This window comes from Podarcis tiliguerta (genome assembly GCF_965153285.1).
Source record: "Podarcis tiliguerta genome assembly, chromosome: 7".
NCBI lineage: Eukaryota > Metazoa > Chordata > Lepidosauria > Squamata > Lacertidae > Podarcis > Podarcis tiliguerta.
The window spans coordinates 72066721-72085641 of NC_139540.1; the positions used below are offsets into that span (position 1 = coordinate 72066721).

The 18921-nt window shown below is 41.4% G+C and overlaps 1 long non-coding RNA gene across 1 annotated transcript in view; it reads right to left on the reverse strand.

The window, feature by feature from the left end:
* Window positions 1-11439, reverse strand: part of LOC310681767 — a 37808-nt gene extending 26369 nt beyond the window's left edge. The window contains exon 1 of the long non-coding RNA XR_014513599.1: window positions 11347-11439. This is a non-coding gene — a long non-coding RNA (uncharacterized lncRNA). The remainder of the gene's footprint in view (window positions 1-11346) is intronic.
* Between the last annotated feature and the right edge of the window lie 7482 nt (window positions 11440-18921).

The window sequence follows — 18921 nt, forward strand, 5'->3', positions numbered from 1 at the left end:
GGATTAAATTTACAGAACATAATCTATTACTAAAGGAAAATGGCCCTGTCACATAAAATACCATAAAGTTCCATGGTGACCCTGAAAAACGTAACAGCATTATTCCTAAGTGACTGAAAGCTCTCTTAGCAAGTCAGTGCAATATTATTAGTCTCATCAGAGGTCATAAATGACAAGCCATGTGAAAATTTAAAGGCCTTAATTGCATACAAAGTTGGTACATCCTGACAGGTAGAGTACTATGCTATAAATATGATTAGTATACTTAAATACACCTGTAACATTAATTTTAGGATTATGTGTCCCTTTTTTTATTTCTCGCTGTCCCTCTCTAATTACAAAAGGTAAACCAAACCTGATAGCATCTTATGTACTTGAGTGGAAGACGGTCCATCCATGTGAGCAAAGCAGCGATGAATGGATATAGCAATACTTAAATTGATTTCTTTTATATTCTAGTAAGAATCAAGATTCATGGTCCTTCAAAAAATTACACTGACCTCCTTTTTATATGAGTTTATCTTTACCTCTTCACTCTTCACTGGCACCTCATGGAAAATCAATTGTGGTATACAACACTGTCTCAGAAATGCAATGATTTGGAATATATTGCTTTATTTATATTGTTTATTTGTTTATTGGCAAGGTGATGTTCCAGCACCTCACAAGTGAGCTGCTCATAACTTTATTGGGCTTACCCTACAATTCTGGAGATATGAACCCTACCATTACACAAGGAACTTGGAATGATAAGACAGGCTCAATTCTGCACCCACTGAAATTCTAATGTGCACTGTGTGTGAGGCAGAATAACAGACTTATTTTACAGGGGACGAATACTTTCAATGTATTGGACGACAGGTTTCAGCAGACCGCTAGTTCTGAGACTTGGAGTGCAGAGCAAAGTCTCAGAGTGCATGCTATGTGCCTAACACCTTTGCAAGTCCTTTGTGGAAATAAACCCAAGCTCTTCTTGCCTTAAGAAACCCCCTGGCCATTTGAGATGTGTGATTAAAAACCTTCTGGAAAGAACTGTCATAAAGTTTACCAGAAACAATAAACAAGCATGCTGTTATTAAGATAAAATCTGCTACATAAAAACAATCACTCAGACAGCTTTTGAGGCTTACTATTGCTTTCTTGGTGGATCGTTAAGCTAGCATAGCCTATCCACAAGTCGTTGAAACTAAAATTAATTATTTTGCAATACGTGCATCAATACTTTTGATATTGAACTTTCTTCAATCATACATGAAGAATCAGCTTGGAATGTCAGTGAAAATTCACACCATCCTTGGGGGTAACCAGACTCTAAGGTAGACCTATTCATTAAGACATCATCCCTAGCTAACAGGACCAGTGGTCAGGGATGATGGAAATTGTAGTCCCAAACATCTGGAGGGCTGGAGTTTGCCTATGCCTGGTTTTGTGTCATGATGGCTATATAATTACCACCAGGATCAGAAGCACCATGACTCTTAATATCAGTTTCTGAGGAGCAACAGCAGGAGAGGGCTATTGTCCTCCTGTCCTGCTTGTGTGCTTCCAATAAGCATTTGGCTGACCACTGTGAGAAACAGGATCCTAGACTGGATAGGTCTTTGATCTGATCCAGTAGAGTTCTTCTTAGCATCTTAAAGCTACCTTGCAGAATTTGCAACCCAACATACTGAACACACTACACCACCAGGCATGACTTTCTTGCCTATCTGAAAATTGCAAAAAGAAGGGCTGCCAAACACTGATGCACCAGCTGGAGCCAGCAACAAAGCCCCACTCCCTGCACATCATGTGGAATCCCACATGAAGGCATTTGCACAAAAGCCAAAGTGAATTTTCTGGGTATGTCTCCAACAGAGACATTTGGGATGTTGGCAAAAGCAGTCAATAATAATAATAATAATAATAATAATAATAATAATAATAATAATAATTTTTATTTATATCTCGCCCTCCCCAGCCGAAGCCGGGCTCAGGGCGGCTAACAACAATAAAATAACACAACATTCTAAAATCATTTCATTATAAAATTAATTCAAATCAAATTGATGGCAACCATTGGGCTAGAGTTCTGTGAAGACTGCCAAAGGAGGGAGTCAGGTTGTGGCCTGGCCAAAGGCCTGGTGGAACAGCTGTGTCTTGCAGGCCCTGTGGAAAGAGGTCAAGTCCCACAAGGCCCTCGTCTCTTGTGACAGAGCATTCCACCAGATCGGAGCCATAGCCGAAAAAGCCCTGGCTCTAGTTGAGGCCAGCCTAACCTCTCCGTGGCCTGGAACCTTCAGTATGTTTTTGTTTGAAGACCGTAAGTTCCTCTGTGGGACATACCAGGAGAGGCGGTCCATATCATGCCCATACATTGTGTGTAAATGGGGATAAAGGTAAAGGGACGCCTGACTGTGACCGACTCTGGGGTTGTGGCACTCATCTCGCTTTATTGGCCGAGGGAGCCGGTACAGCTTCCGGGTCATGTGGCCAGCATGACTAAGCCACTTCTGGAGAACCAGAGCAGCGCACGGAAACGCCGTTTACCTTCCCATTGGAGTGGTACCTATTTATCTACTTGCACTTTGATGTGCTTTCAAACTGCTAGGTTGGCAGGAGCAGGCTCCGCGTAATGGGAGCTCAGCCTGTCGCTGGGATTTGAACCGCCGACCTTCTGATCAGCAAGTCCTAGGCTCTGTGGTTTAACCCACAGTGCCACACGCATTCCTGTAAATGGGGATACATGTGTGCTTACATGCATGTATTAAACAAGCCTGCCCAATTTGTAACCCAAAAGTAACACATGTATGACACACTCAATAAATCTGTTCTTGTTGCATTTTTCAAGCCACAAAAATCGGTAGTGGGACTGTCCCAACCATTTGGTAGGCTTTAAAACATGGCTGCTGAGCTGTTTTCTGCTTGGTAGGTCTGTTGATAAGGAGTTCGAACTTATTTAAGCTTGTAGCTAACTGCAGCTAGGGAAATGAAGCACTCCTGTGTTTCTATTTATGCACGAAGGAGGAAATAAATCAGTTTTACAATTTCTGGAGAGAACAAAGCTAAGACAGAGAATTGATTAAGTCAGGTATTAACTTATGCCTGTGCATAGAAAGTAAAAGAGGGGGGAAATAATGTCACTTTGGCTATGCTCTTATTTATTTTATTTTTGCTGGAATGTTATCAAACTAGCAGAATTTTTAAAAAGGTCAAGATCGTGACTGGATGCTTCACTGCATCCCTTTCCACATGGACATGCCATTTTGCTGAAAATATCAGGCACATAGATCAAGACTTCACCAAAGTGAGTTGCTTGAACTAATAGGAAAATCCCATCTTAAATGAGTTTGAGGGTTACTGCAGCATAGGTTAATTGTTTTGTTACCCATAAAAAGGCCAAAAAGCATGAAGTCTACTCAAACAATGCTACCAGAAGCACTGAACTACCCAGTGGGAGTACTTTGAGAAGAAGAAATAGCAGAGAAAATCAAAATGACTATGCAAAGCTCCTCTGAATTTGAATTTTGTTTATATGCCAGGGTCTCATTAATTTTGTACATGTTGGGTGTTTTCCATGCTAGGGTCTAACCTCAGTCACTCGTATTCAGTTAAGAAAATCAGTGTATGTAAGTATACCGTATTTTTCGCTCTGTAAGACACACTTTTCCCCTCCTAAAAAGGGGAAATGTGTGTGCGTCTTATGGAGCGAATGCAGACTGCACAGCTATCCCAGAAGACAGAACAGTGAGAGGGTCAGATATAAATTTAATAAACACATAATGCAATAATGCAATTATTATTTTTAATTGTTAGACTTACTGTTGTTCATTTGATGCTGTGAACCAGTTTGGGAACATTTTTGTGGGAAATAAATGGATGATATATTTGGACAGATCCACTTAAAACTAAATTTAAAATATAACACCAATACCCTGAATTTGGCAAAGAGAGAGAGAGAGAGATTTTTCTCTCTCCATTAAATTATACACCGCTTGCATAAACCCAACAACTTCAAAGCAGCTTACAAAAAGTTAAAACAATACAAAATTACAACCCTATTTTAAAACATACAAAAGTTAAAATACTAAAACAGATTAAAAGTAGCCCAGAGCTAGAGCCTCTACAGTACTAGCTGCAGATATAAATATATTTGGTGTGTGAATTACATCACATAGAATGTTATTCATAGCTATGCTGTTGTTGCAAAAGTAATGACATTTTCGTAAGAACATTTCGTTTGAACATTGTTTGTTTGTTTGTTTCTCTCACATAGCTTGGGGAAAATATTTTTTCTATTAAAATCATCAGGGAGTTAAGGTACACAAAAGTGGTTCACTGACAAAGCTGCATACATTACAGTACGGTGATATTTAAATTCTATTGTTTTTCGATGTTTGTTTCTGTAATCCTCAGACGCCTTACAAATAGGCTTATAAACAGGCAAGTTGCATAGCCCCTGAATCATATCACTCTGTTGGCTTCTTGGCTAGTGGATTTTTGAGATGTAGCAGACCCATCCCTGATTTAGAGAAGCCATCCCGGTTTCTGATTTGATCCTGGAATGTCCCACTTTTCCTTAGAATGTCCATATTTTCATTGGAGAAATGTTGGAGAATATGGAGTTATCCAATCCCTGAACCACCTGAAGGGATGTTGTTGTTTTTTAATGCTCGATGTTTTATTATGTTTTTTATACATGTTGGAAGCTGCCCAGAGTGCTGGGGCAACCTAATAAGATGTATGGGGTATAAATAGTAAAATTATCATTATGGAAGGGGCCAACCCTATTTTCATCAGAGAAATGTTAGAGGGTATGATGTAGGCTTGTGTTCTATGAATTTGAAGAAGTTCCTTTTAACTACAATGAATAAGACTTGAAAAGAATATAAATGTTAAAACATTAATTTCTTATTCTACACTGAATTATGCACCTACAGTTAAGCACATGTTAATGCCTTTTTAAAAAGGGGGGAGGGGAGCCCTTGATGAATGCGAAAAAGGAGTTTTGTTCATCTGAAAAGTCTTATTTTTTTAATAAAGAAGAATGTATTAATTCAGAACAGCACTTAACATGCTTATTTCAAGCTGAACATGAAGCAGAATTTTTCTCTCTCAGATAGACCATTCACAGATTAATCACTCTGTCTTTCAGATGGGCATCACATATTCATACAAAATGAGACTGGCCGACAGAAGGCTAGCATAGCTTGCGACCCATTGAGCCAAACACAGATTATCAGATAGGCAGTTGTCCAGCCAAGAGCTTGGCAGCCTCCCCACCCCAAATCCAGTCTTATTTTCCTATTTCTCAACAAACAGCAAAAAAAATATATGCTTGGCCTATGAAGTCTGCTGCTGTGGCTGACTGTGCTACTTCATCTTGGCAGGTCACATATTTTGCAGGCGGGATCTACAGTAATGTTTTTATTGGCTGAGGATGCCACTAAAATTGGTCAGTTGTGTGATGTGCAAACATGCTTGTCGCAAATCCACGATTGCCTATGTGATAGCCCTGTAAGCTCTTACCTCACCAGAGACACAAACATGCTGTGTGAAGAGACCCAGATCTGTCAACAAGAACAGACCCTCCAAGTGTCCCTATTTTCCAGGGACATCCCTGATTTAGAGAAGCCGTCCTGGTTTCTGATTTGATCCTGGAATGTCCCACTTTTCCTTAGAATGTCCCTGTTTGCATTGGGGAAATGTTGGAGGGCATGCAATTATATGGAATATGTATTTCTATGACAAACTATTCAAGTGGTTTCAACACACACACACACACACACAGAGAGAGAGAGAGAGAGAGAGAGAGAGAGAGAGAGAACTGCAGTCAAGAAAGCTCAAGGTATAAGCCTGACAGAACTGCTGATTAGCAAAAAGCGTACCTGGATGGAGTGCAAAGAACAGTGCCTCTTCTTTCCCCTACAGTTAAAGATCCTCAGCCAGGGGTGGCCCATCCTATTTAGCCACCTGAGGCAAAAAGGGAAGGTGCCACCTCCTGCCCCCACTGTACCCCACACCCCCAGCAGTCAGGACCACTCCCCCTGCTTGCTTGTCCTCCTGCTTGTCCTCCGTGCCCCTGTCTCTTGTGTTTCTACCACCTGAGACGGGTGCTTCACTCTTGCCTGAGTCATTGCTCTGTTCACTCCTGGGAGATCCTGGTTTGCAGTAGCAGGTGTGAAGCTTCCTGAGGATGGTTCATTCCGCTTATTAATAATAGCATCACACCTATAATTACAAGGTGTGACCGGAGAGTTCAGTGAATGGTCACAGAAATCAGAGAACGAGAAATCTTTGAACATTCAATCGTCATCGGAAATGCTCACAATTGTGTATGGAGATGAATCTGTCACTTGAAAGATGATGTATGAGTAGTTTAAGCGTTTCCGTGAAGGGCGGCAAACCATTGAAGATGACCCTTGGTCTGGTAGACTGTCAACGAGCAGCAAAGTCGCAAATGTTGACAGAATTCGTGAGTTATTGATGCAGAATTGGCATTTGTCCATCTGAATGACGGCGGAATAATTGCATATTCCGCGTGAAATTGTTACTGAGGTTGCTGATTTGTCCCACTCTCCATATTCTCCTGATCTGGCCCCACTGGATTTCTTTCTTTTTCCCATACTGAAATCTTCACTGAAAGGGGATTTTCCAACATTCCACAGGTTCAAGCTGCTGTGACAAGCGAACTGAAAGCAGTATGAAAAGAGGACTTCTCCAGAAGTTTCCAACAGTTCTACGAACATTGTCAATGGTGCATTGTATCAGAGGGGGCCTACTTTGAAGACTTGTAAGGTATATACGTTTGAATATTTCTCACTGTCTGATTTCTGTGACCATTCACCCAACTTTCTGGTCACACCTTGTAGGAATAGCTATACAAGCATGGCATGATGGTCCATATATTTCTGGTGCACCTCGAAAGCTTAATGCATCTCTGCTCACAGTGATGCATGGCATGCCACTAGGGCATCCCTGTCAGTGGAGAACAGGCCCCCTGCTCTCAGGGACACAAAATATTGACTTTTATTCTTCTGGAAAATTATCTTCAAATGCAGTTCTTAATTTCCCCACTTTGCACAAATGTCATCCATTAGGGACACCATGGGGGTGGGGGTTAATCATTCCCCTTGCCCCTGCTGATCCCAATGTATGTTATCAAATTTATGTTTTAAACTGAGCATCTCAGTTGTACATCAGACTTCAGTCATATAAAACATTGACTTCAAAGGTATTCTGGGGTTTGGAAGGAAGCTTTCAAATCCAAACACCTCCAAATTTATCCTCACTCTTTCTGTGGGGTGACTTGTTGGCTCAGCCCCAGTTACTTATACAACTTTGCAACCAATTAAGACACCAAAGATCACTGGGGCAATTCAAACTTCTGCCCTTTAGTTATTCTTATCAGTTTTGTCAGGGATTCACTTTACAAAATAAGATTATTAACCAGACCTTAATACTCTGCTCTTAAATATAAATGTATTCCTCCAAGCTCCTGTCAAAAATGCATTTCTTCCCCACTCCTCCAGCATTAATAAGACCAAGGCAAGAACAAGATAAACAATATAATGACTCATCTGGATTTCATTTCTACTACAGTAAACATTAATCTCACAGCCCTCTGCATAAATCAATACAGAATGATGATGAGGCTTCCTATCGCAATCATACTTCTCAAGTTATTACTGAGCAAAGTTTTATTGGGGAACTTGAATTTTCAAGTGGAGAAGAAATTTTTGTTCCTTGTAGTTATATCTAAGAATGATATGAGCATCCAACAGCTCAATGGTTATTGCAATAAGTAGCTCATAGCTAACTGTGTAGGTACTCTAGTTCAAAGTCTTCGTCTATCATTATAATGTCAATGGCTGAAGTCAATATTTCACATTCCAAGTAAGGCTTGGAATAATGTTATTGCACTCCTGGTCATTGTGGAACAAGAAAATACAGAATGAAGATACCATTATCACAAATACTTCTTCTCAAGAGTCAGGACATATGCAGTTAGAAGCTTCCGTTTTTCACTAAAGCACTGAATAAAAAATTGCCATTGCCACGAGGCACAGGACTTTGCCCATATATTATTTGACTGTATGGAAATTTCTGTTAGGTGTGATGTCTTCTGTTAGCTATGATGTCTAGTAGATGGCTGGGAATGAATGTGTAACAGCAGGGCCATTTTGAACCATGAAACAAAGAACTGAAGATATACGCACGTCTAATTCTGGGGCACAAACATCTCCACATGTGGCAGAGGAGAGATAAATGGGATTGGCCTGGGATGCTCGAAATAAGAACCAAAAGAAAAAGTGAACCCCATTTCGACTTTCTTTCCCTTGCCTCCAAACCAGCTCTCTTGCTTAGAACACCCAACCGCATTGAGAACATATTCATTTGATTAAGCCATTTAATCCAGCATTCTGTTCCTTCAAGCCAGAGATAAACCAGCAGCCAAAGGATATATCCAAGTTCTCATTATAGTTCTCCAATTCATCTGCTGAAGCAAAATGGCATGCTGTCATTCTGCCTACTCTATGCTTTGATCCGCAATTGAAGGAATAAAAGGGTTCTTTACATCTACAACCCTTCAGGCCAAAGACAGGCAGTCTGTAACCCCCCTCAGCCTACTTTCATGCAGCCCTTTCCCTAATTTGAAAAGCCCTCTGAAAGTGAAAAGTTCAGACTTCTGGCTAGAAGGATCTCCACCCTGCAAAGAGTGGGAAAGAGAGAGATAAATGATGGGAGCTGGCACAAAAAGAAAGAAAGTGGACACTTCCACTTACTTCTGGTTCTGGTGCTGCCTGCTGCTGGCTTCAGCCCAAACCACCATAGCATGCCACTCTTAGAAGAGTAGGAATGCAGACTTTGACAGGAAAAAAGGTTCCCCACCACTGACCTAGGCTGCAATCAGGCCCAGTGCTAGCCATCAGCCATAATGACCGCTCCCCGCATAAAACGGGGGGCACTCTTTGCATGGACATGTGCAGCCCCTGGACCCGGGACTACCTGCCCACACAATAGAGGGAGGATCTTACCTGGGAACCTCAGTTGGCTCCAGAGCTTCTCCCACCCTACCCACCCTCAGTTAAGTCTTATTTTGCAGGTTAATCTTTTCTTCACAGGTATGCGGGTACTGCTATGTCAAGGTCGCTGTTGAAGGCCAGAAAGGAATTCCCCTGCACTGGCAGGTTTTGCCTTTCCCATAACAAAACGTCACAACTTTGGTGGTGTCAGGCCTTGGGCAGAATCCTTTAGTCTATCTTCCTGAATGGGGGGGCGTGCAGCACTGACCCACACCTCCTTCCTCTTTGCAGCGGTTCCTCGTTAAAGGGGTTTCTGAGGGGAGGCTTTGACTGTACGCCGAGAGGTCGTCATTGCTGTCCCCTGTGACAGCGGCGTAACGGGGGCGGCTATCTCTGCTTGAACATATGTTCTCCAGAGCCAGCCCATCACACACACACACTGGATAACCCTGATGTTCCCTAGATCCCTGGCTGGGGACTGGGGAGGGATAATGCCCAATGCCTGAGCCAAGGTCTACCCACATCTGAAATATCATAAAGTTGTGACCAATTTAATCCCATAGCACGTTGTCTTGAGTCGTTATTCCACATGAGGGGGGGCCGCCCAGGGTTGGGGGACTCCGCCTGTCCACGCAATGCAGATATTGATATTGTATAGTTTGAAGCAACAGGATGCATAAAAACTGAGTCCTTTTGGAATAAAAACATCACTAAGGTCCATAACTTTAATTCAAAAGTTTGCTTGCAGAACAAAAGCATCAAAGATACATCCATACAATGCCTTGCACTGTACAGCACAGGCCCAGCATCTTAGAAATAAAATACTTATAATCAGAGCTGACAAACATAACCTCCCCCCCCCCCCCGTCTCAGGTTTCATTGCCTGCATTCCAGCCCCTTTAACCTGGAGCTGTTTATCTGGAGAGCTTTATTTACATCCTTACTCCATGGAGTTTTGGGGAAAACAAAACTAGCCAAACAGACCTACAGTATAAGCAAAGGCCTCTCTATTCCTACAGCCTCCATTTCTCTTGGAGCTGTTTTCTCTCCCTTCAGGAGAGTCTATCACATGTCTATTACTCCATAGAATGTGAAAGAACAAAAGACTCTAACCACCACCCTTCCAAGATGGCAAATTTGCAACCAAATCACATGACCAAAGGTTACATTGAGTTGAGAGTAGAAAGCAATCAGCAGTTCTTCATTAAGTCATTTAGGAGCTTAAAGTCCCACATTATGCTGCAATGGAATTTCCCCATATTAAACCACCATCAGTAAGCACACACATTTTCCATTGTTGTGTCAATTAAACCAATTATACTTAACAAGCCTAGTAAGGCACTGGCTGAGGGCTCACTGGATCAACCTGTCACTCATTCAATCACCTGTCCACCATATACAGCTTCCATTTGCCATGGCAGCCACCTAGCCAAAAACTTCCACTTCCCTGCTGCCTCACCTGAAGCCTAGTTTCTGAGACAGTGTTGTGGGTCTTCCCCCCCCCCCACCCCAGGCATCCTGCGTGAGGTGATCAGAAAAAATGCCTGCTATTTGCCACAACGTCTAGAAAGGACTTCTAAATTCTTTTTTAAAAATTCTTTTTTTAAGAAATGAAGTTTTGAACATTTTTCAAACTGTCCACTGCAAAATGCAGGAGTGGCTCATACACTCCCAGAGACCAGGAGGCAGTGAAGAAGTCACTGGTGCTGCCACTGGAATTTTAAAAGGTAGGAAGACAGGAGGAAGAGCACGTTGGCTGGGGAGGGAAGAGGAGGGTGGTGGTGGGACTGAGACTGAGCAGGAGTCAACATTGCAGTGTTAAGCATAGAACCTGAAAGCTGCCTTAAGGCTCATCACTGTGGCAGTGCCATGAGTTTCCACTCTGTAGAGCTAGATAGGCCACCCAGTGATTTTCTGTAATGTCTCTGTGAAGTCTGATATTATGCACACATTTCCTAGAGTGATTCAAAAAGAGAAGGGACCTCAAATCATTTTAGATTCGTTAAAAAAAGAATGACAACTAACAATGTCTTCTTGAACAATTAATAATTAAGCTGTTGTGTTGTCATTGCATCTTTAGGTTTTGACAAATAGTTTTGCTGGCAATTACTAGACCTGTAATATATATATAGATGAGCTGCACTTGATAAATGTTGACTTTCATCAGTATAATTCAGAAGTTACCATTTCATTCAAAGAAACATAAGTATAGGGGATGAAATAGACAATTATCCTCAGAGCTCCTCATTAAAAATGCACAAGTACAGAAATATAGAGGAACGTTTAGCCACTGATATACTTTAACATTCAAAGCCTTTCAAAATCAAGATTGCTTGCTTACCGTCACTGTGGATGGCAGTATAGCAGCTGGTCATTGTGGAAACCCTTGGCCCTTTCCTCATTCTGCTCTAAGGTGTCATTCAGTATTATCAGATGTTCTCTGTAAAAAGTTCTGGAAAAGTCAAGAAAATATTCAGTAGCTGGGCACCTGTATCCTGGTTTTTCTCAAGCTTTGCATTTCCCCTGCCTGAAAAGCTTGAACCCAGGATCTGCAGCTATGAATGTGGTGCCAGAATGGTGTCTAACCCTTCATTAGAGTGTCTAACCATTCAACAGTCATCTGACTTCCGGGTTTTCTGTGTTCGGCTTCTGAAATGTTCAGCAGCCGAGACGTTCGAAAACCGAGGTTCCACTGTACTTGTTAATAGCCTACTACATTCTATATAAACTCTTTCCAAATGTTATCATACATCATGCACAGGAGATTGGGGTAAACTGTAGACTAAAACATTTCCTTGGCATGTGAAACAATGTAGTGATCCAGCCCTTGCTAGTTTGGATGCATTAGAAACAAAAGTTATAACAAGTGTATCTATATCAAAATTTTGCACCCTACTTGTAAAACAAAATGTGTTTTACTATTCCGCACATCTGTCTTCACTCCATTGTGATTATTTGCACCAGGAACTACCATTCTCTCATCCCTTGTTATTATTCCATCCTTAAAACTTCTCCTTTTCTTTCTCCAAGCATAACTCAAACAATATTTAATTTGCGAGCATAGCATCTCTCCAGAGAGCTCTTTTAATTATTTGCTTCTTCTGTTACTTTCTTCCCCACCCAAACACCCTTCAAGTTTAAGAATGAGTCATATTCAAATTTCAATTATGACAGGCAGAGTCTGTAGCAAGGCAGGGGAAGAAAGAAAGGCATCTCATCTGCATTTTAAAACAGAAGTAATTTCTATATTTGGAAGCAACATCAAAGTATTACTACTTCTCTCCCCAGGAACAAGGGATAAGACTCTCATTTGTTCAGAAGAATTTGCAATGTAATAAGCTGAACTATACTAGTAAGGAAAAGGGAGAGCTGCATAAAATGCTTTATAATCGTGATGTTCTTCTGTCAATCTTTTGTTTTAAAATTGCGCTACTCTCTTGTGGGGGGGGGGGGGAAAGCTGCTTCTTTATTGTGAATACCACCCAGCATGAAAAATAAATGTTCATTCTGGTACTATTTGATTTTGAACCACTACATTGAACCAGGAACGGACTAAGACATTTTGGCACCTGAGGCGAACCACAAAATAGCATCCTCCCCACCAGGGAAGAAAGGGTGCGTGAAGGCCTAAATTAGGAACAAAGGGGAAATAAAGACCTGCATCAGGAACAAGGCAAGAGTGAAGAACTGCATCGGGAACAAGGGGAAAATAAAGATCTGGTGAATAGGTGTGTGCGTATCCAAACTTACGTTATGGCTTATCTATATCATGCCATGAGTATAAAGAGACATTAGACATTAGACTAGCAATCTACATTGGTAACAATGGGTTGAGTGACGATTACATCAGGAACAAGGGGGGAAATTAATCAGCCTTACCTAATAGATTCAGTGGGGCTCAAAGGCTGTTGTGGGGGGAAAGGGGGCTCACTCTGAAGCATACAAGGTGGGTGTAGAAACCAGGAGAGCCTAGAGGACAGCACCCCCAGATCCCCGTCTTGAAGGTGGAGACCCTTGGTGCCTCCTATTCCCCGAGAGGCTGCTGTAGAAGGTGGTGTGACAAGGGCTGCCAAGGAGGGAGCAGATCAGGTCTCCAAGGAGCACACCATAGCCATTGTAGCCACTCTGCTGGCAGCAGCAACAGTAGGGAATGCATTCCTTGCAAGCCAGATCAGCTGCCCTTGTGGATGCTGCTGCCAGATGTGATCACCTCACTTTGCCTCTTGCTAGAAGGAGCAGTGTGGTGTGAGCATCCCAAACTTCGACCCATCTGTCATTTATCATGTTTCTAAAATGAATGAATCGGATTACAGTGGTACCTCGGGTTACATACACTTCAGGTTGCAGACTCCGCTAACCCGGAAATATTACCTCAGGTTCAGAACTTTGCTTCAGGATGAGAACAGAAATCGTGCTCTGGCGGCATAGCAGCAGCAGGAGGCCCCATTAGCTAAAGTGGTGCTTCAGGTTAAGAACAGTTTCAGGTTAAGTACAGACTCCAGAATGAATTAAGTACTTAATCCGAGGTACCACTGTACTGATTGGATAACCCATAGAATTACAAGAGCACACCATAAACACAGAGGCTGAGTGTCAAAAGATAATTTGCCAGAAGGGAAAAAGTAGAAACTATTAGCATATTCAGGGAGATGCTGATATTGCAGAAATCAGTTAAGAAACTTGAGGAAAACACACCCCAAAAGCAGTTAAATGACCACCAATCATACTTGGTAGTAATGGAATGATCAGGTATTTACTTTCAGCCTTTCTTTCTTTCTTTCTTTCTTTCTTTCTTCTTTTCTTCCTTTTTTTTTTTTTTTGACAAGCAACATCCCTGGAAATAGAAACACTATTATGCCATCACGTGTTCTCATTTTCCAGAGGCATCTTGGGTTTCAACTCACAGCTTGGCAGCAGGCTGACAGAGGCAGCTGACCTATAGCTTTTCAAACTTATTAAAAAGAAAAGCTATCACTGCACACTGGCCATGCCTTCTCATTATAATACCCCACCCCCCAAACACACACATACACAAAGAAAAACAGAATCACAAACGTGGGCATCTTTTTTTGTTTTTAAAAATATAAGAGGTTAAAAGTGGCTCATGAGTAAGGGTAATTAACTGAAGGGGAAAATATTTCGGAGCAGGATCAGAGTGCTAAAGAGTTTATTTTAATTAATTTACCTCCAACTAAGAGACTGGGAGTGATCTGGTGCTGGGGTAAAAACTAAGTGAAGAATTTATCGGGGGCATTTGGATGGGAAATTAATTAGCTTCCATTTAAATTCTGGTAATTGTTTCTAAATTTGCATATATAAATATCAATTAGTACATGCAAATTTGTATCTACTTTCTCAGTTCCCTTTTTATGCTTAAATGTCCAGCCCAACTGAGAAAGGAAAAACAGAAAACTCATTTGAGTGGAAATGAAATAGTCACCCAGTGATGTGTCATATGAGGCTGTTACATAGCAGTTGGTGGATCACAAATAGTGCAGGTCTGATATGGAAAATACCAGAATTCATACAAAGTAGCATTCGTCCGAAATATATTGGTGGGCCAGAAATAGTGCAGGTGTGATACAGAATATACCAATGCTAATCTAAATATATACTTTTGCTCCCAGGCGAATGCAGAGGAGCAAATGTAGGAAAGGGCAAGATGCATATATTGTATACAATGTACATTGCTTATCATAATAAATTTACTTTGCATCTCTTGGGTACCTCTAATAGATTTTGGGGGGAACAATCTTTATCTCCTGTTTAGCCAAAAGGAAGATCAGGCTATTTTTGTTATAGAAAATACCACAACACGGGGAAAATAAATTTGAAGCACTATTAATGAAATAGTCTTGAAATCGCTTCTAGGGGAATATGATTGGAGATAACAAAGCAAATGATATTCCCATCATCAAGGAAACCATTAAATTGCTTATTTTACTAAATAAAAAGCAAGCCATATATACACAAACATATACAGAACCATGGCATTAATAAGGCATTTGATTAACCAAGCTTCTTAGCGGAATCCCATTAATTTCACAATCTTTGTTTTATATGCCATTTAATTAAATTGTAATGTTGGGTGCAGGAATTATTTCCTAGGTCCATAAAGCACAAATAAATGATTAACCATTCATTTCCCTGAAGCAAAACAAAAAGAAAAACCATTTGACTTGTGTGCAAATTTTCAACAGCAGATTAAAGACCTATGTTTAACTTAGGCAAAAAAAGAAAGAAAGAAAGAAAGAAAGAAAGAAAGAAAGAAAGAAAGAAAGAAAGGTAAAGGATGCCTAGATGGTTAAGGCCAGTCAAAGGTGACTATGGAGGCCCTGGCCCCACAGAAACAAATTGATGGACATAAGTTGAATTCTGAGGTGATAGAGTTTGAGAGTCAGAATCGGAGAGACGGTGCCCCACTTGGACTGAAGAAGGGAAGATGGGCAGATTTTCCGATGGAGGGAGGCACTGAGGGAGAGACTGGAAAAGTGGAGCTCTTTAGTCTCAAAGGGCCTGTGGAGTATGCTTTGGAACATCTTTTGGATTACAACTTTGAATATGGAATATGGGCAAATTTGCTGAGATGGGATCAAGGAGCTGCTAAGAAGGAAACCCTTTGGGACTTAATTTTTGGCACTAAAAGGAATTTGCAGACAGGAAAGGGAGAAGAGTTAAGAGCCTCGGATAGAAGAGCACCAGGTTGATGAACTATACGGAACTGATAGAAAAGACTGACAAAATCTGAGACCAGGGAGAAGAGACGGTGGAAGAAGATTGGAATTTTTTAAAATATTATTTAGAGTAATATAGTATAATTAAGGAATGTTGGGAGATGGTGGAATGAACTTATATGACTTTAGTAGAAATATGATAAGGATTTAAGATTTTAGTATTTTAGTATTTAAGATTTAAGGTTTTTTTTAGATTGAAGTATAGATAAATTTTAAGATTTTGATGAGAAGATAAGGTTAAAATAGATTAAGATAATTAAACGATAGTAAGCAGTGAAAGATGGAAAGGATTTGCTGACTTAATTATTAACTGGAATACAAAAAAAGGAGGTGGGAGGAGGTCGAGGAAATAAGTCATTGAAGGATAGAGATGTGAAAAATGGATGTGCTTTTAAATGTTTTTGTTTTTTCTCTAGTTGGGTGGAGGTATTGTCTTCTTTTTTGCTTTTTTGATGTATTTCTTAATTTTTTTAATTTTTTCTCTCTTTTTTATATATATACTGTCTTTTTTTCTTTTTTTCTTTTTCTTCTGTAATTATAAAACTTTTAATAAATATCATTTTATAAAAAAACCAAAGGTGACTATGGGGTTGGAGCCAGCGTTTGTCCACAGACAGCTTTCCGGGTCATGTGGCCAGCATTACTAACCACTTCTGGTGCAACAGAACACTGTAATGGAAACCAGACCACACAAAAATGCCGTTTACCTTCCCGTCACAGCGGTGCATATTTATCTACTTGCACTGGTGTGCTTTTGAACTGCTAGGTTGGCAGGAGCTGGGACAGAGCAACAGGAACTCACCCCATCGTGGGGATTCAAACCGCCTACCTTCTGATCAGCAAGCCCAAGAGACTTAGTGGTTTAGACCACAGCGCCACCCGCATTCTGCCGTAAGAAAATACTTACAGCAATGTGCACAGAACAATAGTCATTAATAAGATAGGAGGGTGGAGGGAGTTCTGCTATTATAATCCCAGGACAGTGGTACCTCGGGTTACAGACTCCACTAACCCAGAAATAGTACCTCGGGTTAAGAACTTTGCTTCAGGATGAGAACAGAAATCGCATGGTGGCGGCACAGTGGCAATGGGAGGCCCCATTAGCTAAAGTGGCACCTCAGGTTAAGAACAGTTTCAGGTTAAGAACGGACCTCCGGAACGAATTAAGTTCTTAACCCGAGGTACCACTGTAGTGTACCAACAACAGGGCACACTGGAGCACAGGCCAGAAGAAAATCCTTATTGGATTAACCATGAGGTGCAACTATTATTGGGCTACACCATTTAGGCTGCTGTTGGGAGAAGCCGCTTGTTTAAATGCTCACGCCCATGTTAAAGCAAACCTCCTTGCACGTACCCAGCTGGTTATCATGGTGGGGACCGATTTTGTATCCTTCCCTCTGATAATCTAGATAACTTGTGAGCCTGTGGTTCACCACTGCTGGTTCTCAAAGTGACTTACCAAGGGCAGTCTCTGTGGCTCTAGGGCAGCGCTGGAGGTCAGAGCAGGAAGCTACCAGAATCTTAATTGGTAGCCTCCCAGAGGGTGGGGCTCCAAGGGCAGACCAAATTTAAAACTGGCTATGCTCTGGTCCGTAAGGGATGCGGGTGGTGCTGTGGGTTAAACCACAGAGCCTAGGACTTGCCGATCAGAAGGTCGGCGGTTCGAATCCCCGTGACGGGGTGAGCGCCCGTTGTTCAGTCCCTGCTCCTGCCAACCTAGCAGTTCGAAAGCATATCAAAATGCAAGTAGATAAATAGGTACCACTCTGGCGGGAAGGTAAACGGTGTTTCTGTGCACTGCTCTGGTTCGTCAGAAGCGGCTTAGTCATGCTGGCCACATGACCCGGAAGCTGTACGCCGGCTCCCTCGGCCAATAAAGCGAGATGAGCGCCGCAACCCCAGAGTTGGTCACGACTGGACCTAATGGTCAGGGGTCCCTTTAGCTTTACCTTATGCTCTGGTCCACATCTGGGGTATATAAAGGTGGAAACCACTGATCCTCCAAGCAATAGTCTTCTCCCAAATCATACTCTCCTGTGGGTCAAGATTGGCTTACAACCTGAAGGTTCCCCACCCTGCACTGGGTTGCTAATTTGGTGAGAGAAGTGCTGGGAAGAAGTCAATTAACTCATTCCTCCTGTGCACAATCACCTCCCTAAAGTGATTTTTTGAGTCCCCCAAGAGGGAGGGAATGAAGGTAGACGTTTTTATCTTTTTTCCATCTGGGGGTCATAATTTAGAAGGTCATTTAGGTTGGGGGAAAGGGTTAAATAGCCTTTGCAGCATCACCACTATCCCCATCATAATACCATACCTGTGCCACTGTTTTCAATTTCAACAAAAGCAGTCAAAGAGAGAGAGAGAGAGACAGACAGAGAGAGAGAGATATCCCGATCACTCATCTGCTGTGTCACGCAGACTTGTGCCACAGTCTTAACATTTAAATCTGAAAATAACTGGTTATGCTGTAAAGAATCCTTATGAAAACAACCGTATCCATTAAACAAAAATAGATGGATGGCATAGCATTATTGCAGCACTTGTAGAGAATTACTTTCCTGTTTCTAATTTACTTCAAGGGATTGTGAAATTTGCTTACTGGCCCCTGAACAATTACCCAGCTGAAGAGTTAGGTAATGGAAAACTATCTTCGGAAGTAAAGAGTTCTCATTCCCCAACCTGCTTTCCTTTCGAGAGCCTGGAGATGAGCAAACATTTATTTAATTATTAACTACCTTTCCACCCCTCACTTTAATACAATAGCCCTCCAAGGCAAGGCATGCTGACAGATAGGAATTTCCCCAAGGCCACCCAGTGAGCTTCAGAGCTGAGAGATTTCTTACAGTCTAGGTTTCCAGCATCCAAACCCAAATATATTAGTTAGAATTCTAAATTAAGAAGCCTCAACGATTTTGGTTTAAGAACACTTAGAGCACTTACAGATTTCTCATGCACCAAAAAGAGGGGTAAAGTGGGGGGACACCATGGAAGTGGTAAAAATTTTTTACAGTCAAACTCCAATTCTCTACAAATTCACCTGGTCTCAATCCTCTTCCTCTACAACCTCCCTCTTTCTTTCTTTCTTTCTTTCTTTCTTTCTTTCTTTCTTTCTTTCTTTCTTTTTTTGCCTTTGGCATGCATACAGGTCATTTCTTCATAGCAATAACCACTGAAATAAC